This window comes from Aethalodelphis obliquidens, unplaced genomic scaffold, assembly GCF_003676395.1.
Source record: "Aethalodelphis obliquidens isolate GAN/ISIS:26980383/991018 unplaced genomic scaffold, ASM367639v1 scaffold45, whole genome shotgun sequence".
Lineage (NCBI taxonomy): Eukaryota > Metazoa > Chordata > Mammalia > Artiodactyla > Delphinidae > Aethalodelphis > Aethalodelphis obliquidens.
Genome location: NW_020837989.1, coordinates 3,463,488 through 3,491,303, shown reverse-complemented (window position 1 = coordinate 3,491,303; position 27,816 = coordinate 3,463,488).

Sequence of the window (27,816 nt, the reverse complement as noted above, 5' to 3'; positions counted from 1 at the left end):
TAATATAAGTCCTGGGTTTCATTTGCACTTGGAGAAGCTGCTCTATGAGGAGCACCCAGAACATCTAGATCAGCACTGTCCTGTATAGCTGCTACTAGTCCCTTGTGTCTGTTAAGCAGCTGAAATGCATCAAGTTCAAATTGAGATGTTATGTGAAAGGGTTCATAATATGCTACCCTAAAATATGCCACTTTGGCATAAAGATGATTTTGAGCTGAAGCAGTTGAGAAACCATAGGTGCAGCGAGCTCTCTGTCATCCCTCTATCTGTCTAAAAGCCGGGCATAAATTTCCCCTTGTGAAGGTGTTCCTCTTCCTCTCTCCTGTACCTGGGAGGAGGAAAACAAGCATTCCCACTGGAGACAGAAAGTCAGCATGGAGATGGGTCTGCATAAATAAACCTTACTAAAATAACCCTTATCTTCAATTAGTTTCCACCGTGTATGTACCTCCTCACGATGTTACTTCTCCTAAAAGCCTAAACTTGTTTTCCTTTGTCTTGTCCCTTCTCCACATTTATCACCCTTTGTTAAAATAGTAATAAGACCCTAGGTCTAACCACCTCTTTGAGTCTTCACATCTTTTCTGTGAAGGCCTCTGCATGTGGAAGAATTAAAATGTTAACATCAAGCAAAATGTGTATACCTTTCTCCTGTTAATCTGTAGTTTGTCCGTTTAATTTGCAGGCCTCAGGTACTTGACCTAAGAGGGAAGAGGAAAACATTTTTTCCTCCCCTACAGCTGAAGTCGAAAATACACATCAGATTTTGAAGATCTGGTGTGAAACTAGGAAAGTAAAATATCTCAACTTTTAAAATATTGGTTACATATTGAAATGATAATATGTTAGTTAAAGTAGGCTAAATATATCATTAAAATTAATTTCACCTATATGTATCTTTTTTTAAATACTAAAAAATTTAAAATTACATATGTTGCTCTCAATTTTGGCTCGCATTATATGTCTGTTGGATAGCAATGCACCAAATGATGTGCACAGTGCATTCGTGGCTTCCGCTTGGGCTGGGCTTCCAGGTTAGAAGATTTTCAGCTGGGAAGCTGAGGCTTTTCTTTTGACTGAATTAGCAGGTGAAAATGCAAACATATCCAAGGTTCAACTACTCTGCTTCTGCATTTGCATTTTCCTGCAGAGGCCACCAGCTGCTGAAAAGCCAGAGAGGGATAACGAAGTCTGCTTCTTGCTACTTTAGAGCCATTAAGCGCTTAAGGCAGGACATTGCCCCTTAAGCTCTTAAGGCAGGTCGTTGCCCGTTGATTCTGTGTGCAAATAACAGAGTACTAAAATTAGCATTTGTGTAGTTACATTGATGTAATCTAATGGGGTCGAGGTATATCACATTATTCGGGGGCTGAAGTGCAATCATAAATTATTCACAGGTAAGATATAACTGTTCCTTAGGAAGTCTCGAAAAGGGTGAGTTCCAGCCCCCAAAGCTTTGGAGGGTGTTTATTATTGCAGCAATGGATGTCATTAAAAGAGGTAAACAGAAACTGAGAATTCAACCTGACCTCACCCTAGTTAACACCCCAGGTTTGAGCAGCCGGAACCCAAAGAGAGAAAACTTCTCTTGGGGCACGTGAGCATAGCCTTTCTTCCCATTTTTGCTTTCTCCTTAGTTAAGTGACCTTAGCAAGATTGTCCTCTGCAAAAACAAACAAAGCAAAACCACACATATACACTAATAAAAACAGAGCCAAAAACCTAAACAACAACCGTTTCTTAGGGCTGGGTGCGCAAGTCCCAGCACCAGCACTTTTCACTTGTCCAGTCATTCTTCCTGTAGTTTCTTTTCCCTCCTCACTGTCTACTTCCTGGAGTTAGAAGAAAGAATGCTGGACTTGAAGGAGAATGCTCAGCTTCGAGTCCTGCAAAAGGCATTTAGTAGCTTTCTGCCCTTGGAAAAAGTCACTTGAGTATTCTGAGCCACTCCATCTCAAAAATGTCACCAAGTGTATAAAGGATTTGGGAAAATTCTGCTACGTGGGCAATGGTGAGAAGAAATTTTATGACTAAATCCTTTCCACATCTCATACCTTAGCTTTCAGTTGCTTATTAGACTTTCTCTTCATAATAATAATGAGTTAAAATTTGGTGAAAACACAGTGATAGGACTGTGCTGCCTCCCTCTCTTTGTTTTAAAGTTTTTCTTCTGTGGAATATTACACACTAACTGAAGAAAAAACATAAATATAGGGCTTACTGGATTATTATAAAGTACTTATCTGTATAACTGTAATCCAGATCAAGAAATAGCATTGGTAGCATTAATGAACCCCTCAAATGACTGGTCTCTACAACAACTCCCTCTTTCTCCTTAAAGGTAACCGTTATTCTGGCTTTTTTAAAAAAAATATTTATTTATTTTTGGCTGTGTTGGGTCTTCGTTGCTGTGTCTTCGTTGCTGCACCTGGGCTTTCTCTAGTTGCGGCGGGTGGGAGCTACTCTTCGTTGTGGTGCGCAGGCTTCTCATTGCGGTGGCTTCTCTTGTTGCGGAGCACGGGCTCTAGGGCACACGGGCTTCAGTAGTTGTGGCATGCGAGCTAAGTAGTTGTGGCTCACAGGCTCTAGAGCGCAGGCTCAGTAGTTGTGGCACACAGGCTTAGTTGCTCCACGGCATGTGGGATCTTCCCGGTCCAGGGCTCCAACCCATGTCCCCTGCATTGGCAGGCGAATTCTTAACCACTGCGCCACCAGGGAAGCCCTAGTCTGGCTTTTTGAAAGTCATTTTCTTTCTTTTCTTTACGTTTTAACATTGGAGTATGTATCTGTAAACACTATGGTTTGGGCTGGTTTGGAATTTTAAATTACCAGATCTGAACAGACACTGGTGTCTGACTTTTTTACGTCATGTTTGTGACAGTCATTCCTGTTGTGTGTAGCTATAGTTCTTTTCCTTTTCATTGCTGCTTTCTGTTGTGTGAGTACACAGTCATTGATTTGTTCAGTTTATTGTTGTTACATTTTGGGGTAGTTCTGTTATGAACATTCTTGTCCATGTCCTTTGGTGCACATGAATATGCATTTCTGATGGACATACTTCTAGATGTAGAATTACTAAGTCATAGGTATTACATATGTTCAGTTTAAGTAGATAGTACTTAATTTTCCTATGGTGGTATCAATTTACCCTGCCATCTGCAGAATTTGAGAGTTCCCCTTGTTTCACATCCTTGGTAACAACTGGAATTGTCAGTTAATTTTTTTTTTTCCCCAGACTGGTGGGTGTGTACAGTGGTATCATTTTGTGGTTTTAGTTTGCATTCCCATGATGACTAATGAACTTGTTTTCATATGTCTGGTAGCCATTTGGGTGTCTTCTTTGCGAAAGTGACTGTTCAGCTCTCTTTTTGACTCTTTTACTAGATTTTCTCTTTTTCTTATTGATTTGTAGGACTTAATTTTATACTGGATACAAACCCTTTATTAGCTATATGTGTAGCAAATATCTTCTCTTACTCTGTGCCTTGTATTTCCCTTCTTTTCATAATGTCTTTTGATGAACAGATGTTCTTAATTTTTATGTAGTCAGATGTATGAAACTTTTATTTTATGATAGTGATGTGTTCTCTTTAAAAGTCTTCTCCTTACTCTGAGGTTACGAAAATATTCTCCCACACTAACTTCTCAAGGTTTTATTGTTTTGCCTCTCACATTTAGATCTATAATCCACCAAAAATTGATTTTTAAAAATGAAGTATAAGTAGGGGTCAAATTTTATTATTTCTATATGGATATCCGATTTTGCCAGCACCATATATGGCAAAAGCCAACCTTACCGTGTTATTCAGCAGTGCAACTGTCTTCATCTGGGTTTTCCCGAAAGCAGAGCCCTGAGGCAGAGTTTGCATCAAGGTGGTTTATTTGGAAACCCCAGGTAGCAGAAGTACAAGACATGGGAAGTGAAACAAAGCAAGCCAATACAAGGACATGTAATCAAACTGGCCACTGCTATAGGTAATTGGTGCTCAATCCTTTTAAGAAGCCTTACAAAATGAAACTCACCTGCCTGGGAACAAAAGGAAGAAAGTTTTGTCCATTGGGTTCTCCATTGACCAAGGCTGACTTCATGGGTGTTCTTTCCCCTGTACCTCCAGATTTTATCTGTGTGAGTGCTGTGTGCCTTGGCATTATAGAAGTCCTAGGGCAGGAAGAAAGAAGTATGCAATGTGGGTCAAAAGCAAGGTGCAGTGTGGTTGCACGTGGGAGATGTTGGTTAAGGCCAATGTGCTATTGCAATAGCAGACTGGAGTTAAAAGTGGCACTGAAAGGATCTTGATGTGGTTCACAGTAGGCTTTTTATTCTAATCCATTGGCCTATCTATCTATGTTTGAACCAATACCACACTTTTTTGAAAGTTGTAGCTTTATACTAAATCTTTATACTCAGTGGAGCAAGTATTTCAAGAATGTTTTGGCTGATATCAATTCTTTGCATTTCTATATACATTTTAAAATCAGCTTTTCAAATCCCACCAACAAACCTTTTGGGATTTTGATTGAAATTACTTTGAATCTATAGATCAGTTTAGCAGAAGTGCCATTGTTACAGCATTGAGACTTCCATGAACGTAGTTTATCCTTCTGTTATTGCTCTAAATGTTCTTTAACTTCTCTGCAGAGAAATCATATACATCTTTTGTTAGATGTAGTTCTTGGTATTTACTTTTTCTTTTTCCAACTTTGTTCCTAATATATAGAAAAGAAATGGATTTTTAATGCTCAGTAATATTGCAAAACCCACTGGTATGTTGTATTAATTTATCGTGGATAATTTAGATTTTTTTTACATATGAAATCCTAACACTCATGAATAATGACACTCCTGTTTCCTCCTTTTCAATCTCTGCATGATTAATACCCTTTTCTTGCCTAACTGTATTAGCTAGGACAACCTGTATAATATGGAATAGAAGGGTGACATTGGGCACCCTTGCCTTTCTTCCAGTCTCAAAGGGAGAATCCCAGTATTTTATTTTTCAGTTGCTATTAGACTTAATAAAGACAGTCTTTATTAGATAAAGGAAGTTACATTTCAATTCTTAGATTGTTAAGTTTTTTTTTATATCACAAATGGGTTTTGGATTTCACTGAATAGCTTTTCCTCAGCTATTAAAATACTCACATATTTTTCTCCATCATGTAAGTGTGGTAAATTATACTGATTTTTTTACTTTGTATTTTAGAATAATTTAGACTTACAGAAAAGTTGTAAAGATGGCACAGAGTGTTTCCATATACCTTCACCAGATTCTTGTAATGTTTACATTGTACAAAACTATGGTGTATTTATCAAAATTAAAATTGAGTAATAAAAGAAATTAAACCAAATTTGTGTTACTCAAATTGGTTATAATTCTTACCCTTTTTATAAATTGTTAAATATGCCAATTTTTTCAAAATGTTTTTGTATTTCTGAGTAAAATTTGCTTAAATTTTCTTTCTCGTATTGTCATAGATAGGGTTTTTGTATCAAGATACAGTCAAATGAATTTGGAAATTTTCCTTCTTTTTCTGTTCTTTGGAGGAGTTAGTGAAAGATTAGTCTTATATTCACTTAAATGTTTGGTAGAAGTTGTTGTGGGTAGGTTTTTAAATTATGAATTCAATTTGTTTGACAGTTATAGAATGATTCATGTTTCCTATTTCTTTTAGATTCAGTAATCTTATATTTTTCTAGGAATTTATCCATTGCACCACAATTTTCAAATTCGTTGTCTTAAAGTTGTTCTTAATATCCTCTTTTTTAAAACTGCTGTCAGATCCATAGTGCTATTCCTAGTATTATTCATTTGTTCTTTCTCCTTTTTTGCCTTAATCACCTCACTACAGCCTTATCAATTTTATTACTCTTTTCAGAAGAATAGTATTGGCTTTGTTAATCCACTTTACTGAATTTTTTCCGTTTCCTTTGGGTTTATTTTTTTCTTTTCTGGATGTAGCCTCTTAAAATGGATGCTAAACTCATAATTTGTAGTCTCCTTTTTGTAATATATATATGTAAGCTATCATTTTCTCTCTAAATACAGCTTTGGCTGAATCTCACATTTTGGTAAATAGCATTTTAATTAGTATTTCATTAAGATAGTTTCTAATTTCTTTTTCAGTGTCTAATTTTCAATGTCTTTAAAGTGTATTTCTTAATGTACAAGAATGAAGTTGTCTAGTTACATTCATTTTTTTGCTTAATTGCACTGAAGTCAGAAACCTTGGGTTTTTCATCCATTGATATTTGTACCACCTTCAGGGCCAGGACATGATCATAAATGTTCTACGTACTTGCAAAGATTGTGTGTCTTGTGGTCATTGAGCACAGTATTCTACATATATTCTTTAGACCATGATCACTGCTTGTGTTGTTCACATTTTCTATATCTTCACTGATGTTTTGTCTATTTGTTCTGTCAGTTACTGAGAGAGGTATACTTAAATCTACTCTCATTGTCAACTGGTATATTTCTCCTTGTAATGATAGTGATTTTTGCCTGGTATATTTGGGGGCCGTATTGTTAGACACATCTTCCTTATGAATTAAATCTTTACTGTAGGATTTTGAGCCAATCCAGTCAGGGCTAGATTGTAGTTGCTGGGTTTGGGTCTTGTAGTTGCTGTAGTTGCTCTCTCTGTACCAAGTTTTACACTTGTAGCTGTACCTTGTGTTTAGGATGGGGGATAGTTTGCTAGATAGTTTTCCTCCAGGTGGGCTCCACCATCAACTTTAGGTCTTCTTTTGTACTTTACCTTAGGGTAGGTGTCTCTCTACTCTTTCACCCCTTTTGATCCTCTACTTCCCTTTCCCAGAATTTTCTACTATTGCTGGTTACTGGATACTTGTTGGTAAAGGTTGGGTGAGGGGCATCCTATGTTCTGAATAAACCTCAGTCTTTCACAGGTGTATTGTGTCTATGGGTCTCATGGCTGTGGCCTTCTGAGAGCTCCTGCCCCTTCCGCAGCTGTAGTTCTGGGCTCATCAGTATTCCTGCCTCTCCCCAGGTGTAGAGAAATGTTTTCTGTTCCTTTCCCTCAGTTTCATTGGAGTTTCACTTGAGTACTGAGGGGACAGCATTGTTTGTCACCCCCATCCCAGTTTTGTAGGGGAGAAAGGAAGAAGGATTTGGGTAGGCTTTGTGCCCTCCAGCTTTGGCTGCTGTTCCCCATCCTCACATCTGTACCAGGATGAGCACCCTCTCAGGATTCTCACGAGTCTTTTTTGCATGTGCCTAGTGAGGTCTGTGGAGAAGAAACTACAACCAGGTCATATAAACTCTTCCTGTATTTGCAGCTCCAAGGACTCTACATATTCTTGCCAGCACTTCGCCTTACCAATGCATGAACAGTTCCAGCTGAATTCCTCTTACCAGTGTCAGGCTTTGTCTCTTCCAGGTAAGCAAGTACTCTCATCCTGTCCTCTCCTGCAAGTGCCTGTCTCTCCTTAGTTTTCAGACTTGTTGTTGCCTTGTGTCTCCAGCTTTCTGATGGGTTCAAGAAAAATCATGAACTTGTGGTTTTTCTGGTTTTTGTGTTGTTATTTTAAGGAAGAAATGCTTTTTGCAGCTCCTTATATCTTAAGCAGAAATTCATTGGGTTTCTTAAATCTGTACATGGATGTCTTTCTTCATTTTTGGAAAATCCTCAGCCATCGTCTGTCCAAATATTTCTTCTGCTTCATTGTCTCTCTCTTCTTCTTCTGGGTCTCCAGTTATATTCTCACTGTATTTCTTCTTTTATCCCCAGAGGCAGTACTACTTGGAATGCCTCCCTATCCATTTTTTTTTTTTTTTGGCTATATACATTTATATTGCCAGTAAATGTTATGTAGTATTTACTGTGTGTTTTAATTTATACAATCTCTAACTTACTGTTTATATCATTCTGCCGCTTGTTCTTTTCAGTTAACATTAAGGTTTTGGAATCTATTCATCTGCATAGATCTGGTTACTTTATTTAGATTAGGAATTTGTGAAATCTCTATACGGTATTCCATCAATGAAGATATGATAATTTATTAGCCAATTCATCAATTTTTCTATTAGTGAACATTTAAGTTTTAAAAGTCTTTTCCCCCCATTACAAATTTTGCTTCAATGTATGACCTTGCATGCAATATATGGTACACACGGGCAAAAGTTTCTCTGTGTTACACACCTAGAGACACAATGGCTGAGTATATTTTACAAGCATGAAGTTTTCTAGTTACTTTTGCTTCTTGCTTACTTGCATTTGGTATAGATTATATCCATTTTAAACTTCACTGGTTATCGCCAAGTTGGTTTCTGAAGTAATTATAATAATGTATCATCCTGTTTGTTTTCCCATATTCTTACCAACATTTGGTATTATTATACTTTTTTACTTTTATTAATCTGATGTGTGTGGAAAGGTGCCATATAACCTTAATTTCCTTATGTGAGTGAGGTTGAACATTTTTCTTATGGTTATTTGTTGTCTTGATTTCCTCTTTATATCCTTTGCTACTTTTTCTATTTTCTTTTCTTTTCCTTAATCATTTGTAGTCACCCATATACATTCTTCTCACTAATCCTTATTCTGTGTTGTAACTCCTCCTAGTCAGTTACTTATCTTTTAAATTAGTTTGTGGTACTTTTACCGCCCATGATATTTAAATTTCAACATGGTCAAATTTAACAATTGATTTCTTTATTAACTGTGCTTTTTTGATCTTGTTTAAACAAATCCTTTTAAATTCTAGTGTCAAAATTTGTTCTTAACATTTAGGTCTCACATTCATCAGGAATCTTTGTGTATAGCATGAAATAAAGGTTTAATTTAATTTCTTTCCAAATGGAAATACCATTCCTTAAATAATCTTGCTTTTCCTTCATATTTGTGATGCTATGTTTCTTAAATTCTAACTTGCCCGTGCTTTAGTCTGTTTGTCTATCCATACACTAATTCCATACTCCTCCTTTTTATTTTTTATAAGAATTCTGTTTGGTTTTAATTATAATGGTCTTTAATTTTATGGATAAATTCAGAGAATATATTTATATCTAGGGTATTTAATCTTTTCATGCACAAACCTGATTATTTCTCCATTTATTTAGATATTTTTTGTGAACTTCAATAACATAAATATTTTCTCCATAAGGTACTAAACTTCTTTTATTAGAGCTAGTTCTTAATTTTTATCACTATTGTGAATGGTGATAGTTTTTCTCTTATATTAAATAATTGTTGATAATGCAGAAATAGTTATTGATTTTTATGGTTAATTTTTATATCCAGTAACCCTGCTGAATTATATTATAAGTTCTGGCAGTTTGAATTTTTTCTTTTAATTTAATTTTCTGTGTAGAAAAATCACTAGCAAGTAACAAAAATTTCTAATCCTTATACCAGTTCTTTTCCCATCTTATTCCATTGGCTAAGACCTTCAGTAAAATAATCATAGACATTATAATAAGAATCTTTGTCTTGTTCCTGAATTTAATGGGAATGCTTCTAAAGTTTCATCATTATTATATTTGCTGTAAGTTTTTGAAAGGTTTTTGTACCTTTTATTAAAATAAGAACTGGGGTTTTTTGTTATTCTTTGATAAAAACTCTTATTAGCAGAATGTGTGAGATATTATCTACTGCTTTTTCTGAATGCATTGAGATGATTGTATGTTTCCCCCCATTAGTCGTTAGTGTGGTGATTTTTTTTTTTTTTAGATATTCTGATATTGAAATAATCTTACATTCCTGGAATAAAGCATACCTGGACGTGATTTATTACATTTAAAATACTGCTGGATTCAACTAATGAGTATTTTATTTATATCCATGTATATAAATTAGGTTGGTCAACAATTCCCTTTTCTAATACTACCCTTTTCTTATTTTAGTAAAAAAATGTCTCAAGCTCATAAAGGCAGTTGGGTAGTTGTCTTCTTTTTCCAGTTTTTGAAACATTTTACATAAATTATAGTTTAAATGTTCTTTGAACATTTGTTAAATCCCTTTCTAATACTGTCTGTGATGGGAATCTTCATGAAAGAGAAATTTTTAGAAAGTATTCTAACCATGTGAGGTGGGAAGAGGGGATTTGCTATGTCAGCTTAGTCTGCCATTTTGAAAGGAAATCCCATCTTTCTCTATATTATTATGGTTTTTTCCCACCAAGAGAAAATGAAGACACTTCTTTGTAAACCTTTAGAATTATAAATAAAAATTTCCTGATGGATAGAGGATTTAGGGGGTGATCTGCCTATATTCAGGGACTTGAGTTTGACATAGGGAAACTGTGCTGTCCCTCCAGAAGTGGGTACTGTCATTTGACCCCCACCCAGATGTTGAGGACCATTCTGGCCTGTGTAATAATAAATAATCAGAGTGTATCTATTTAGTGTACCTATTTTCTGCCCTTTATATAACAATAATAACCTTATGATGAATTTTTTTGTTATCTGTATTTTACACAAGAGGAAATAGATGGTAGGAGAAATTAAGTAACTTGGCCAAAGTTACTTGGCTGAGAAAGCTTCAGAGGAGGGTTGTGAAGCCATGTGTATCTGATTCATTACATCATAGTTGGCACTCCAGAAATATTTGCTATTTCTCTTTAATCCTTTAATACACAGTCTCCAGCCAAAGAATTGTCAAACCAATTTTCCCTCAAGTTTCATTTGATTTTAGTAACTCCTTGCATAATCTCTTTGTCAATGTTTATCATGTTTTGTTTAGGCAAAAGCAGTGTCAGTATTCCCCACACCTTTTCTGATTCTTTTACTCCCTCCTCTAAGTTGTCTGTATACAATCTTTTGTATCTTTGGCTTGATTTATTAATACAGTCTCAACAGATTTATTAAGTGGAGGAAAAGATATGAATAACCTTTTTCTGTAGTCACCATCAGCTGGTCATATGATTGAGCAAGGAACATTTTAGTCAAAATGGCAGTACCATCTGAAGGGCTTGTTTCACTGTTTCTGTTTTCCGGTAGACCTCTGCTTAAGCATATGGGAGAGGCAGTTTTGGTGCGGTGGTGAAAAATACAGTCTTTGTATCAGAATGACTTGATTTTGTTCCTAGCTTCGCCATTTCTAAAGGGGGCAAAGGGAAGCTTAGCAAATTACTTAATGTCTATAAGCTAGGCACTCTCTGACATAATTTTCTTCCATCTTTTATTTTTATTTTTTGAGATACAATTCACACCATAAGATTCACCATTTAAAAGTATACGATTTAATGATTTTAGTACATTTACAGGGCTGTGCAACTATCACCACTATCTAATCCAGAACATCCAAATTAGAATTCCAGTATCAATTTTCATCACCCCAAAGAGAAAGTTTGTACCTATTATAGTTGCTCTCCATTTCCCCTCCCCCCAGCTCCTGGAATCACTAATTGGCTTTCTATGTCTATTTTACTTTATGTCTGTTTTAGATAGTTCATATAAATGGAATTATATAATATATGGTCTTTTGTGTCTTCTTTCACTTAGCACAGTGTTTTCAAGGTTCATCCATGCTGTAGCATATGTCAGTACTTCACTCCTTTTCATGGCTAAATAATATTCAAAATGTGGTATATACAAAATACCACATTTGGTTATCCACTAATCAGTTGGTAGACACTTGTGTTGTTTCCACTTTTTGGCTATCATGAATAATGCTGCTGTAAACATTTATGTATAAGTTTCTGTGTGAATATGTTTTCATTTCTCTTGAGCATATACCCAGGAGTGGAATTGCTGAGTCATACATAATCCTATGTTAAATTTGTGAGGAAGGGACAGACCGTTTTCCACAGTAGCCACATCATTTTAGATTCCCACCAGCAATGAATGAAGGTTCATTCACTAGGAAGCCCCTTCATGAGTGGAGACAGGGGGTGGCGGAGGGGGAAAGCTTCGGAGCCACAGAGGAGAGCACAGCAACAGGGGTTCAGAAGGCAAAGTGGAGAGATTCCCGCACAGAGGATCAGTGCCGACCAGCACTCACCAGCCTGAGAGGCTTGTCTGCTCACCCGCCAGGATGGGCGGGGCTGGGAGCTGAGGCTCGGGCTTCCATCGGATCCCAGGGATAGGACTGGGGTTGGCTGTGTGAACACAGCCTGAAGGGGGCTAGTGCGCCACAGCTAGCTGGGAGGGAGTCCGAGAAAAAGTCTGGAACAGCCTAAGAGGCAAGAGACCATTGTTTCGGGGTGCGTGAGGAGAGGGGATTCAGAGCACCACATAAACGAGATCCAGAGACAGACGCGAGCCACGCCTATCAGTGCGGGCACCAGAAACGGGCACGAGATGCTAAGGCTGCCGCTACAGCCACCAAGAAGCCTGTGTGTAAGCACAGGTTATTATCCACGCCTCCCCTCCCGGGATCCTGTGCAGCCCGCCACTGCCAGGGTCCAATGGTCCAGGGACAATTTCCCCAGGAGAACACATGGCGTGCCTCAGGCTGTCGTAACATCACACTGGCCTCTGCCTCCATAGGCTCGCCCCGCATTACATACCCCTCCCTCCCTCTGGGCTGAGTGAGTCAGAGCCCCGAAATCAGCTGCTCCTTTAACCCCATCCTGTCTGGGAGGGCAACAGATGCCCTCAGGTGACCTACACGCAGAGGTGGGCCAAATCCAAAGCTGAACCCCAGGAGCTGTGGGAACAAAGAAGAGAAAGGGAGGTATCTCCATGCAGCCTCAGGAGCAGCGGATTAAATCTCCACAATCAACTTGATGTACCTGCATCTGTGGAATACCTGAATAGGCAGTGAATCATCCCACAATTGAGGCAGTGGACTTTGGGAGCAACTGTTGACTTGGGGTTTGCTTTCTGCATCTAATGTGTTTCTGGTTTTATGTTTATCTTAGTTTACTATTTAGAGCTTATTATCATTGGTAGATTTGTTTACTGACTTGGTTGCTCTCTTCCTTTTATATATATATATATATATATATAATTTTTTTTGATTTTTCTCTTTTTGTGAGTGCATATATGTATGCTTCTTTATGTGATTTGGTATGTATAGATTTGATTTTACCATTTGTCCTAGTGTTCTGTCTGTTTTTTTGTTTGTTTTTGTTTTTTTTAGTATGGTTTTTAGCACTTGTTATCATTGGTGGATTTGTTTTATGGTTTGGTTGCTCTCTTCTTTCTTTCTTTTTTATTTTATTACTTTTTTATTTTTAATAATATTTTTTATTTTAAATATTTTATATTTCTTTCTTCCTTCCTTCCTTTCTTTTTTTTTTCCTCCCTTTGCTTTCGAGCTGTGTGGCTGAGAGGGTCTTGGTGCTCCCGCCGGGTGTCAGGCCTAAGCCTCTGAGGTGGGAGGCCAAGTTCAGGGCATTGGTCCACCAGAGACCTCCTGAATCCACGTAACATCAAATGGCAAAACTTCTCCCAGAGACCTCCATCTCAATGCTAGGATCCAGCTCCACTCAACAACCAGCAAGCTACAGTGCTGGACACCCTATGCCAAACAACTAGCAAGACAGGAACACAACCCCACCCATTAGCAGAGAGGCTGCCCCAAATCATTATAAGTTCACAGACACCACAAAACAAACCACAAGACATGGTCCTCCCCACCAGAAAGACAAACTCCAGCCTCATCCACCAGAACACAGGCACCAGTCCCCTCCACCAGGAATCCTACACAACCCACTGAACAAACCTTAGCCACTGGGGAAAGACACCAAAAAAAATGGGAACTAGGAACCAGCAGCCTGCAAACAGGAGACCCCAAACACAGTAAGTTGAGCAAACAGATAAGTACACAGCAGATGAAGGAGCAAGGTAAAAACCCACCAGACCAAACAAATGAAGAGGAAATAGTCAGTCTACCTGAAAAAGAATTCAGAGTAATGATAGTAAAGATGATCCAAAATCTTGCAAATAAAATGGAGAAAATACAAGAAACAATTAACAAGGACCTAGAAGAACTAAAGAGCAAATAAACAATGATGAACAACACAGTAAATGAAATTAAAAATTCTCTAGAAGGAATCAGTAGCAGGATAACTGAGGCAGAAGAATGGATAAGTAACCAGGAAGATAAAATAGTGGAGATAACTACTGCAGAGCAGAATAAAGAAAAAAGAATGAAAAGAATTGAGGACAGTCTCAGAGACCTGTGGGACAACATTAAACACACCAACATTCGAATTAAAGGGGTCTCAGAAGAAGAAGAGGGAAAAAAAAAGGACTGAGAAAATATTTGAAGGGATTATAGTTGAAAACTTCCTTAATATGGGAAAGGAAATAGTCAATCAAGTCTAGGAAGGACAGAGAGTCCCATATAGTATAAGTCCAAGGAGAAATATTCCAAGACACATATTAAACTATCAAAAATTAAATACAAATAAAAATATGAAAAGCAGCAAGGGAAAGGCAACAAATAACATACAAGGGAATCCCCATAAGGTTAAGTTGATCTTTCAGCAGAAACTCTGCAAGCTGGAAGTGGGTGGCAGGACATATTTAAAGTGATGAAAGGGACAAACCTACAACCAAGATTACTCTACCCAGCAAGGATCTCATTCAGATTCGACAGAGAAATTAAAACCTTTAGAGACAAGCAAAAGCTAAGAGAATTCAGCACCACCCAACCAGCTTTACAGCAACTACTAAAGGAACTTCTCTAGGTAGGAAACACCAGAGAAGGATAAGACCTACAATAACAAACCCCAAACAATTAATAAAATGGTAATAGGAACATACATATTGATAATTACCTTAAATGTAAATGGATTAAATGCTCCAACCAAAAGATATAGACTGGCTGAATGGATGCAAAAACAAGACCACTGCATATGCTGTCTACAAGAGACCCACTTCAGGCATAGGGACACATACAGACTGAAAGTGAGGGGATGGAAAAAGATATTCCATGCAAATGGAAATCAAATGAATGCTGGAGTAGTAATTCTCATATCAGACAAAGTAGACTTTAAAATAAAGACTATTAGAAGAGACAAAGAAGGACACTACATAATGATCAAGGGATCAATCCAAGAAGAAGATATAACAATTGTAAATATTTATGCACTCAACATAGGAGCACCTCAATACATAAGGCAATTGCTAACAGCCATAAAAGGGGAAATCACAGTAATACAATCATAGTAGGGGACTTTAACACCCCACTTTCACCAATGGACAGATCATCCAAAATGAAAATAAATAAGGAAACACAAGCTTTAAATGATACATTACACAAGATGGACTTAATTGATATTTACAGGACCTTCCATCCAAAAACAACAGAATACACATTTTTCTCAAGTGCTCATGGAACATTCTCCAGGATAGATCATATCTTGGGTCACAAATCAAGCCTTGGTAAATTTAAGAAAATTGAAATTGTATCAAGTATCTTTTCTGACCACAACGCTATGAGACTTCTAAATGGTGAAAAACTGAAACCGTTTCCATGAAGAACAGGAACAAGACAAGGTTGCCCACTCTCACCACTATTATTCAACATAGTTTTTGAAGTTTTTGCCACAGCCATCAGAGATGAAAAAGAAATAAAAAGAATCCAAATTGGAAAATAAGAAGTAAAACTGTCACTGTTTGCAGATGACACAATACTATACATGGAGAAATCTAAAGATGCTACCAGAAAACTACTAGAACTAATCAATGAATTTGGTAAAGTAGCAGGATACAAAATTAATGCACAGAAATCTCTTGCATTCCTATACACTAATGATGAAAAATCTGAAAGAGAAATTAAGGACACACTCCCATTTACCATGGCAACAAAAAGAATAATATACCTAGGAATAAACCTACCTAGGGAGACAAAGACCTGTATGCAGAAAACTCTAAGACACTGATGAAAGAAATTAAGGATGATACAAACAAATGGAGAGATATACCATGTTCTTGGATTGGAAGAATCACCATTGTGAAAATGACTATACTACCCAAAGCAATCTACAGATACAGTGCAATCCCTATCAAACTACCAATGGCATTTTTCACAGAACTAGAACAAAAAATTTCACAATTTGTGTGGAAACACAAAAGATCCCAAATAGCCCAAACAATCTTGAGAAAGAAAAACAGACCTGGAGTAATCTGGTTCACTGACTTCAGACTGTTCTACAAAGCTGCACTCACCAAGGCAGTATGGTACTGGCACAGAAACAGAAATACAGATCAATGGAACAGGATAGAAAGCCTAGAGATAAACCCACACACATATGGTCACCTTATCTTTGATAAAGGAGGCAAGGCTGTACAATGGGGAAAAGACAGCCTCTTCAATAAGTGGTGCTGGGAAAACTGGACAGCTACATGTAAAAGAATGAAAATTAGGACATTCCCTGACACCATACACAAAAATAAACTCATAGTGGATTAAAGACCTAAATGTAAGGTCAGACAGTATGAAAGTCTTAGAGGAAAACATAGACAGAACACTCTATGACATAAATCCCAGGAAGATCCTTTTTGACCCATCTCCTAGAGAAATGTAAATAAAAACAAAAATAAATAAATGGGGTGTAGTGAAACTTAAAAGCTTTTGCACAACAAGGGAGACCATAAACAAGTTGAAAAGAGAACCCTCAGAATGAGAGAAAATATTTGCAAATGAAGCAATTGATAAAGGATTAATCTCCAAAATTTATAAGCAGCTCTTGCAGCTCAATATCAAAAAAACAAACAACCCAATCCAAAAATGGACAGAACACCTAAATAGACATTTCTCCAAAGAAGATATACAGATTGCCAACAAACACATGAAAGGATGCTCAACATCACTAATCATTAGAGAAATGGAAATCAAAACTGCAATGAGGCATCACATCAGACCATTCAGAATGGCCATCATTAAAAAATCTGAAAACAATAAATGCTGAAGTGGGTGTGGGGAAAAGGGAACCCTCTTGCACTGTTGGTGGGAATGCAAAGTGATACAGCCACTATGGAGAATAGTATGGGCATTCCTCGAAAAACTAAAAATAGAACTACCATGTGACCCAGCAATCCCACTACTGGGCATATACCCTGAGAAAACCATAATTCAAGAAGAGACATGTACCACAGTGTTCATTGCAGCACTATTTACAGTAGCCAGGACATGGAAGCGACCTAAGTGTCCATCGACAGATGAATGGATAAAGAAGATGTGGCACATATATACAATGGAATATTACTCAGCCATAAAAAGAAATGAAATTGAGTTATTTGTAGTCAGGTGGATGGAGTTAGAGACTGTCATATAGAAGTCAGAAAGGTTCTGAAGAACCTAGGGGCAGGACAGTAATAAAGACACAGATGTAGAGAATGGAGTGGGAAGGGGGAAGGGTAAGCTGGGATGAAGTGAGAGAGTGGCATGGACATATGTACACTACCAATTATAAAATAAATGGCTAATGGGAAGCAGCCGCATAGCACAGGGAGATCAGCTCGGTGCTTTGTGACCACCTAGTTGGTGGGATAGGGAGGGTGGGTGGGAGGTGCAAGAGTGAGGGGATGTGGGGATATATGTATACGTATAGCTGATTCACTTAGTTATACAGCAGAAATTAACACACCATTGTAAAGCAATTATACTCCAATAAAGTTGTTAAAAAAAAAAAAGAAGAAGAAGGCTCCGTTGGCAAATGGATGCAGGTTTGATATGAAATGTTAAAAGCCTGGTGGAAATGATAAGTATGGAAAGTGGAAAAGTACAAAGAGACACAAGAAACAAATTGCAGGAAGGACCTATAAGTCATGATGAGTTACTGCATGTGTCACAGAATCTAGAGGTTGGTTCTAAAAGTTAAATATGGAGTTATAATAATAAAAATAATGCTTGACATTGAGTGAGTATTTTTTATTTCTGAGGGGAAAGAGAAACACCGTGGAAAATACATCTTGATGAATGGGCTGGAAGTCAGATAGGAATTTAGTTGGAGGTGGATATTCAAGTTGATACAATGATATGCTAAGTGTCATGAAAGTATTACCTCATTTAATCCCCAGATTTTACAGATGAGAAAACTGGGACTCAGACTGGTTGAGCAGCTTGTCAAAGCTACATAGTTAATGTGATGCTTAATTTTATGTGTCAATTTGGCTGAGTCAGAAGGTTCCAAGATATCTGATTAAACATTATTTCTTGATGTGTCTGTGAGGATGTTTCTAGATGAGATTAGCATTTAAGTTGGTAAACTGAATAAAGCAGATTGCTCTCCTCAATGTGGGTGGGCATCATCCAATTTGCTGAGGGCCTGAGTAGCATAAAAAATTGGAGGAAGGGAGAATTTGCCCTTACTCTGCCTGACTGACTACATGAGTTGGAACAATGTTTTTCTTTTGTCCTGGGACTGGGAATTACACCATCAGCTCTCTTGGCTCTCAAGCCTTTGGACTCAGACTGGGACTTATGTTATTAGCTTTCCTTGTTCTCAGATCCTTGGACTTAACCTGAGCTTCTACACCATTGGGTTCTTGGGTTTCCAGCTTGCAGAGAATAGATCATGGGACTTCTCATCCTTTATAATTGCATGAGCCAGTTCCTCACAAGAAATCTCTCTCTCTCTTTTTCTTTTTTTTTTTAAATGAGTGTAGACATAGCCTTTATTTTTTAAAATTAATTTTTATTGGAGTACAGTTGATTCCAGGACATGGAAATAACCTAAATGTCCATGGATGGGGAAATGGTTAAAAAAGATGTGGTACATATATACAATAGAATATTACTCAGCCATAAAAAGAATGAAATAATGCCATTTGAAGTGACATGGATGGTCCTAGAGATTGTCATACTGAGTGAAGTAAGTCAGACAAAGACAAATATCATATGCTATTGCTTGTATGTGGAATCTAAAAAAGTGGTATAAATGAACTTATTTACAAAACGGAAATAGAGTCACAGATGTAGAAAACAAACTTATGGTTACCAAGGGGGAAAGAGGGGGGAGGGATAAATTGGGAAATTGGGATTGACATATACGCACTACTATATATAAAATAGATAACTAATAAGGTCTTACTGTATAGCACATGGAACTCTACTCAATACTCTGTAATGGCCTATATGGGAAAAGAATATAAAAAAGAGTGGATATATGTATATGTATAACTGATTCACTTTGCTGTACACCTGAAACTAACACAACATTGTAAATCAACTGTGCTGCAATAAAAATTAAGTAAAAAATTAAATTAAGAAAAAGAACTTCCTCTATAGCACAGGGAACTCTACTCAATACTCTGTAATGACCTATATGTGAATAGAACCTAAAAAAGAGTTGATATATGTATATGTATAACTGATTCACTCTGCTGTACAGCAGAAACTAATACAACATTGTAAATCAACTATACTCTCTCTCTCTCTCTCTCTCTCTCTCTCTCTCTGTGTGTGTATATCTCTGGAGAACCCTGACTAACAGAGCTAGTATGAAATGAAGTGAGGATTCAAGCTTAGATTTGTCATAATACAGTGTGAGCAATCTAAGAAAATGCTACGTTTGAAAACTTGGAGAATATAGTAAGATCACTAATAAATAAAGCCCAGGCTTTTGAGAGCATCTTGAGGGAGGAAGAACAGATTTTGTCTTGGGTTTCATGTGAAGAAGGGCCGCTTACTTGGATATGATTAAAACAGGGAGAAAGAGGGAGCAAGAAAGGCAAGGTGTATGTGGGGAGGAGAGACAGCAGACAGACAGATGGGGGTGGGGGAGAGAGATCTGTAGCATATGCAATGAGGTTGAAGCCATGGGGAAAATTCATTCAGCAGTATAGAGTAGACAGAGTGAGGAGGAGAATGCTAGACCTTAAGGAAGGTGGAGGTGACGGAGGGAAAGAGTGAACCAAGAGGAGGAGGAAGAGATGAGTGGTCAGTGAAGTAGCAGAAGAACAAAGAGAATTAAAAGGAGGATGTGCAGGAAAGGTTTAAAAAAAAAAAAAAAGACTGAGAAAACGTAGTGCCATATTGTATCTTGTGCTTTTGAAAACCCACTTCAGAGAGATGTGGCATAGACTCAGTTCAGAGGCTTGAGGCTTCAGAAAACCATCCATAGAAAGAAAAGAGGCCACAGCTATAGACTGTTTCATTGTATCTGTTGGGCAGTGTTTGGAAGGAAAGAGACTGAAGTTAGAGGAATGCTGGAATCTAGAGATTTGTGTGGAACTGATGGGATTCTGTGCATGTTTGGAGAGAGAAGGAAGAAAGACAGGTAGTGGAATCAAACAAAACCAACGCTTTAAATTGAAGAAATACGTATCTAATAGTGTTATGATATCTGCTACTGGATAAGAAAGGGTTGTTGTTGTTGTTTAAGTAGGACACTAACATTTATTTTAAGGCAGTGTAGCAGGCACTTAATTTTCTCAACAACCCTGGAAGGTAAATGGTATTATTATTTTTAGAGACAGTGAAACTGATTCTCTTTTAGGGGCATTGGGTCATTCTCCAAACCCTGAAATCACACAGTATGTGTGATCACTCATGAGCTTACGTTTAAGAACAGGTCTTTCTGTGTTTTATTATAGAAATTTGGGTGAAATTCCTTATGGAAAGTGGAGTAGTATCTCTAATAATAAGAGCTAACACTTCTTGTGTATTTGCCAAAGACCTAGCACTGTTATAAGTCTATTCTATGTATTAACTAATCTAAAGCCCTAAAGTATATTGTATTACAGATGGGAAGGCTAAGACCCAGAGAATTTAAATAACTAATCCAAAATGGTGGTGATAGTATCAGAACTGAAACCCATATAGGTGGTCTTGCTCCAACATTTGTGCTCTTAAGCTCTACGCGGGAAACTGCCTTAGTGTTGTGTTGTCCTTGAAGATTTCCAAAGCTCTTTTTTTCGCTTTGATTTCCCTATCAACGTGGGGGATGTGTTTGCACTTTTCAGCAAAGTGGAAACTGAGACATAAGAAAGTTAACACTGGGGCTTCCCTGGTGGTGCAGTGGTTGAGAGTCCGCCTGCCGATGCAGGGGACACAGGTTCGTGCCCCGGTCCGGGAAGATCCCACATGCCACGGAGCGGCTGTGCCCGTGAGCCACGGCCACTGAGCCTGCGCGTCCCGAACCTGTGCTCCGCAATGGGAGAGGCCACAACAGTGAGAGGCCCGCGTACCGCAAAAAAAAAAAAAAAAAAAAAAAAGAAAGAAAGAAAGTTAACACTGTCCCCCATGAGTAAGAGATTGAACAGAAAATGATATCCATATCTCCTTACTCTTAGAATTGGGTGCTTCTCCTCAGGAGATGATATAGAATAATAAAAGGGGTCAAGACTGGAAATCAGAGATGTGGTGACTCATCCCAGCTCTGTCACTCACTAGCTACATAACCACAGTCAAACCGCTTGCCTCATCAGGTTCTTGGTTTTCCCTTCTGTAGAAGGAAAAGATGGGGTTTGATGATCCTTTGACTCTAAAGCAGCAAGGTGCAGTATATACATAATGCAAGCCACATACATAATTTAAATTTTCTGATAGCCACATTTAAAAAAGTAAAAATCTACTAGGTAAAATTAACTTTGATTATGTGGATCATTTAACCCCATATATTCAACACATGATCATTTCAACACAGAAGGAATATAAAAATAATTACTTTTTTTTTTTTTCCTGGTTCTAAGTGTTCAAAATCTGGTGTGTACTTTATACACTCAACCCATTTCGTTTGGACTAGCCACATTTCAAGTACTCAGTAGTGACATGTGCTAGTGGCTATAGTATTGGACATCACAGATCTATACCTTAAGCAGTAAGTAGCATGAAGTCTCTTCCTCAAAGACAAGTAGCTAGAAACATCTCAGCCAGAAGCAAATGCTGCTGAGATATTTGCCTGCCCATCTGCTTAGCTTCAAGTTCCTCTCTCCCTCAGGCTCCAAGGCATCTGCCTGCCTCAACTAAGTAGAGTGGGAAATTATGAATGATGGCCCTCTCCCTACAGCCCCAGCCCCTCAACACTCAGTATCCGTGAAGCCCACACAAGAAGGGCATCATCTTTCCAAGCTGACAGCCCTGGGAGATGACACTTGTGGTAAATTAAGTGGAATGCTGATGACAAATGAAGTATGGTCACAATGTAGCAGGACTAGCTGTCAGGAGAATCTACTGTGGCCCTTGACAAATGCATTCTCTTTTAGATCTTTCCACGGCATTTGAGTGCTGGATCATCTATTATCCTGCATGTTATGTATGAAGAGAGAAATAAAATGAAATGGAACTCACATAATCACTGTAAAGGGAGATTTACTGGATACCATCACAGTTTGTCTGGGGGAGGAAATCCGCCTGAATGAGGGCATGCTTGTAAAAACATCTTTATGGTGAATGAAGGTTTTTCCCACACTTCAGTAGTGCAGATCAATCCTACAAGAGTGGAAGGAGAATAGGATTTTCCTTTCATTAGTCAGGCAGGCCAGCTAAACCAGCACATTTGTAAAAAACCTAAAGGACAGCTAAATTTTGGATAATTATGTAAGCCTGCTTCTGAGAACACTGAATAGTGAAACTGGCCACATGATTTGTAACTCTGGAATAATCCTATATAATAGAAGGCAGTGGTATCCATAAACAAAGTTGACTCTAATGAACACAGCAGTTTAAAAAAATTTTTTTTTTAAAGATAGACAGTGTGGCATCCCTTTTTTCAGGAATTGTTTTGGAAGTGGGCCTATTTGCAAATTAAAAGAAGTGTTGTGAAATTGACATGTTATAGAGCTGGGAGGGGTCATAATGATCATCTGGTCCAAGGCAATCAGAAATGTGATGACTCACCTCTCTTATCCATGGTAGATGTTGCTAATCAGTCCTTCTTCCCACTAAGCCCAAATATGGCCTCAAAGTTCTTCTCAAAAAGAAGTTCCAGAGGTGGAGACAATATGGCAGTGTGGGAAGACATGGAGTTAGCATCTCCCTACAACTAGGGTGCCTGCCGGCTGCTGGTGGGGGACTCTGACGCCCAAAGAGATGGGAGGAACCCCAAAGTGAACTGGTAGGAGGTAGGGGGACTGAGGGGGGGAGGAGAAGTGGAGGTCAGACAGGATCTGCGTCCCAGAGGCAGGGGAGATCAGGAGAGGCAGGTGGGAGGGGCCCTCTGGGAGGAGCAGGAGAGGAGCAGAGGGTGATTGCCCTGCCCACTCAGGCCTGAGGAGCCTGCTGAGCTCCCAGGCTGATCCCCTGCTGTCCAAAACCCCTCCAGGCCAGGTGGGTCCTTGGGGGCATAGGAGGGAGGCCTGGGAGATCAGGAGAGGCAGGTGGGAGGGGCCCTCCCAGACCAGAGGAGCAGGACAAGAGAGGAGGGCATTTGCCCCATGCACTGAAGCCCAGGAAACCTGCTAGGCTCCCAGGTGAGGCCCCCTGCACTCTGAGACCAGGGGTGGGGGACACACCTGGGCCCCTTCTGTTCCTTGAGTCTAAGCCCCACCCCCAACAGCCACCAGGGTCTTCTCCAGACCTGGGGGTCCTGAGCATTGGCCCCACCCACTGCCCAAACCTCACCCTTGCTTAGGCCCCACACTCCACAGCCAAGGCCTTTTCCCCCTTTTTTTTTTCTTTTCCCTGTTCCTCTTTTTTACTGTTGTGGTACTGATGTAACTTCTGGCTGTTGATTCATCTATACTTTTATTTTTATATTCTTCCTAACATATCTGTTAGTCTCCTAGTCTAATTTTATTTTTAAATTTGTTATTGTGGGGTTTTTTTGTTTATTTTGCCACCCCAGGAAGCTTTCAGGATCTTGGTTCATGAGCCCGGGGTTGGGCCAAAGCTCCTGCAGAGGGAGCTCTGAGTCCAAACCAAAGGATTAACAGAGAACCTCAGACCCCAGGGGATATTCATTGGCGTGAGATCGCACGGAGTTCCTCACCTCAGCACCAAGACCCAGATCTACCCAATAGCTTACAAACTCCAGTGTTGGAAGCCTCAGGCCAAACAACCAGTAAGATAGGAACACAATCCAATTCATTAAAAAAAAAAAAAAAAGAGATGGCAAGAAAATATGTCACAGTTGAGGGGGCAAGGTAAAAACCTACAAGACCAAATAAGTGAAGAGGAAATAGGCAATCTACCTGAAAAAGAATTCAGAATAATGATAGTAAATATGATCCAGAATCTTGGAAAAAGAATGGAGGCACAGATTGAGAAAATACAAGAAATGTTTAACAAAGATCTAGAAGAACTAAAGAATAAACAAACAGATAACACAATAACTGAAATGAAAAATACACTAGAAGGAATCAATAACAGAATAATTGAGGCAGAAGAATGAATAAGTGAACTGGAAGACAAAATGGTGGAAATAACTGCCAAGAGCAGAATAAAGAAAAAAGAATGAAAAGAATTGAAGAAAATCTCAGATACCTCTGGGACAACATTAAACACACCAACATTCGAATTATAGGGGTCCCAGAAGAAGAAGAGAAAAAGAAAGGGTCTGAGAAAATATTTGAAGAGATTATAGCCAAAAACTTCCCTAACATGGGAAAGGAAATAGTCACCCAAGTCCAGGAAGCACAGAGAGTCCCATACAGGATAAACCCTAAGCAAAACACACCAAGACACATATTAATCAAACTAACAAAAATTCAATTCGAAGAAAAAATATTAAAAGCAGCAAAGGAAAAACAAAAAGTAACATACAAAGGAATCCCCATAAGGTTATCAGCTGATTTTTCAGCAGAAACTCTGCAGGCCAAAAGGGAGGGGCAGGATATACTTAAAGTGATGAAAAAGAAAAACCTAGAGCCATGATTACCCAGCAAGGGTCTCATTCAGATTTGATGGAAAGTCAGAAGCTTTTGAGACAAGCAAAAGCTAATTTAATTCAGCGCCACCAAACCAGCTTTGCGGGAAACACAAGAGAAGAAAAAGACCCACAAAAACAAACCCAAAACAATTAAGAAAATGGTAATAGGAAAATATATATTGATAATAACCTTGAATGTAAATGCTCCAACCAAAAGACACAGGCTTGCTGAATGGATACAAAAACAAGACCCATATATATGCTGTCTACAAGAGACCCACTTCAGACCTAGGGACACATACAGACTGAAAGTGAGGGGATGGAAAAAGATATTCCATGCAAATGGAAATCAAAAGAAAGCTGGAGTAGCAATACTCATATCAGGTAAAATAGACTTTAAAATAAAGACTGTTACAAGAGATAAGGAGGGACACTACATAATGATCAAAGGATCAATCTAAGAAGCAAATATAACAATTATAAATGTTTATGCACCCAACATAGGAGCAGCTCAATACATAAGGCAAATGCTAATAACCATGAAAGGAGAAATCGACAGTAACACAATAATAGTGGGGGACTTTAACACCCCACTTACAACAATGGACAGATCATCCAAACAGAAAATAAATACGGAAACACAAGCTTTAAATGACACAATAGACCAGATACATCTAATTGATATTTGTAGATCATTCCACCCAAAAGTGGCAGCTAGAGGAAGAGGAACAAAGAAAACCCAAAGTCAGTGGAAGGAAAGAAATCATAAAGATCAGAGAAGAAATAAATGAAATAGAAATGAAGAAAACAATAGCAAAGATCAGTAAAACTAAAAGCTAGCTCTTTGAGAAGATAAACAAAATTGATAAACCCTTAGCTAGACTCATCAAGAAAAAAAGGGAGAGGATACGAATCAATAAAATTAGAAACGAAAGAGGAGAAATCACAACTGACACTGCAGAAATACAAAGGATCATGAGAGATTACTACAAGCAACTGTATGCCAATAAAATGGACAACCTGGAAGAAATGGACAAATTCTTGGAAAGGTACAATTTTCCAAGGCTAAACCAGGAGGAATTAGAAAATATAAACAAACCTATCACAAGTAATGAAATTGAAACTGTAATTAAAAATCTTCCCACAAACAAAAGTCCAGGACCAGATGGCTTCACAGGCAAATTCTATCAAACATTTAGAGAAGAGCTAACACCGATCCTTCTCAAAGTCTTCCAAAAAATTGTAGAGGGAGAAACACTCCCAAATTCATTCTATGAAGCCTCCATCACCATGATACCAAAATCAGAAAAGATATCACAAAAAAAGAAAATTACAGACTAATATCACTGATGAACATAGATGCAAAAATCCTGAACAAAATACTAGCAAACAGAATCCAACCACACATAAAAAGGATCATACACCATGATCAAGTGGGATTTATCCCAGGGATGCAAGGATTCTTCAATATATGCAAATCAATCAATGTGATACACCACACTGATAAATTAAGGAATAAAAACCCTATGATCATCTCAGTAGACGCAGAAAAAGCTTTTGACAAAATTCAACACCGATTTATGATTAAAACTCTCCAGAAAATGGGCATAGAGGGAACCTACCTCAACATAATAAAGGCCATATATGACAAACCCACAGCAAGCATCATACTCAATAGTAGAAAACTGAAATCATTTCCACTAAGATCAGGAACAAGACAAGGATGTCCACTCTTGCCACTCTTATTCAACATAGTTTTGGAAGTCCTAGCCACAAAAATCAGAGATGAAAAAAAAATAAAAGGAATACAAATTGGAAAAGAAGAAGTAAAACTGTCACTGTTTGCTGATGACATGATACTATACATAGAAAATCGTAAAGAAGCCACCAGAAAGCTACTAGAACTAGTCAATGAATTTGATAAGGTTGCAGGGTATAAAATTAATGCACAGAAATCTCTGGCATTCCTATACACCAACAACGAAAAATCAGAAAGAGAAATTAAGGAAACACTCCCATTTACCACTGCAACAAAAAGAATAAAATACCTAGGAATAAACCTGCCTAAGGAGGTGAAAGACTTGTACTCAGAAAAGTATAAAACACTGTTGAAAGAAATCAAAGATGATATAAACAGATGGAGAAATGTACCATGTCCTTGGATTGGATTAATCAATATTGTGAAAATGACTATACTACCCAAAGCAATCTATAGATTCAGTGCAAGCCCTGTCAAACTACCAATGGCATTCTTCACAGAATTAGAACAAAAAATTTTACAGTTCGTATGGAAACACAAAAGACCCTGAATAGCCAAAGCAATCTTGAGAAAGAAGAGTTGGAGGAATCAGGTGCCCTGACTTCAAACTATACCACAAAGCTACAGTAATCAAGACAGTATGGTACTGGCACAAAAACAGAAATATAGATCAATGGTACAGGATAGAATGCCCAGAGATAAACCCATGCACATATGATCACCTTATTTTTGATAAAAGAGGCAAGAATACACAATGGAGAAAAGACAGCCTCCTCAATAAGTGGTGCTGGGAAAACTGGACAGCTACATGTAAAAGAATGAAATTAGAACACTCCCTAACACCATACACAAAAATAAACTCCAAATGGATTACAGACTTAAATATAAGACCAGAGACTGTAAAACTCTTAGAGGAAAACATAGGAAAAACACTCTTTGACATAAATCACAGCAAGATATTTCTTGACCCACCTCCTAGAGTAACAGAGATAAAACCAAAAATAAACAAATGGCACTTAAAAGCTTTTGCACAGCAGAGGAAACCATAAACAAGACAAAAAGACAACCCTCAGAATAGGAGATAATATTTGCAAGTGAAACAACAAAGGATTAATCTCCAAAATATACAAACAGCTCATGGAGCTCAATGTCAAAAAAACAAACAGTCCAGTTAAAAAATGTGCAGAAGACCTAAATAGACATTTCACCAAGGAAGACATACAGGTTGCCAAGAGGCACATGAAAAGATGGTCAACATCATTAATTATTAGAGAAATGCAAATCAAAACTACAATGAGGTATCACCTCATGCTGGTCAGAATGACCATTATCAAAATATCTAGAAACAGTAAGTGCTAGAAAGGGTGGTGTGGTGAAAAGGGAGCCC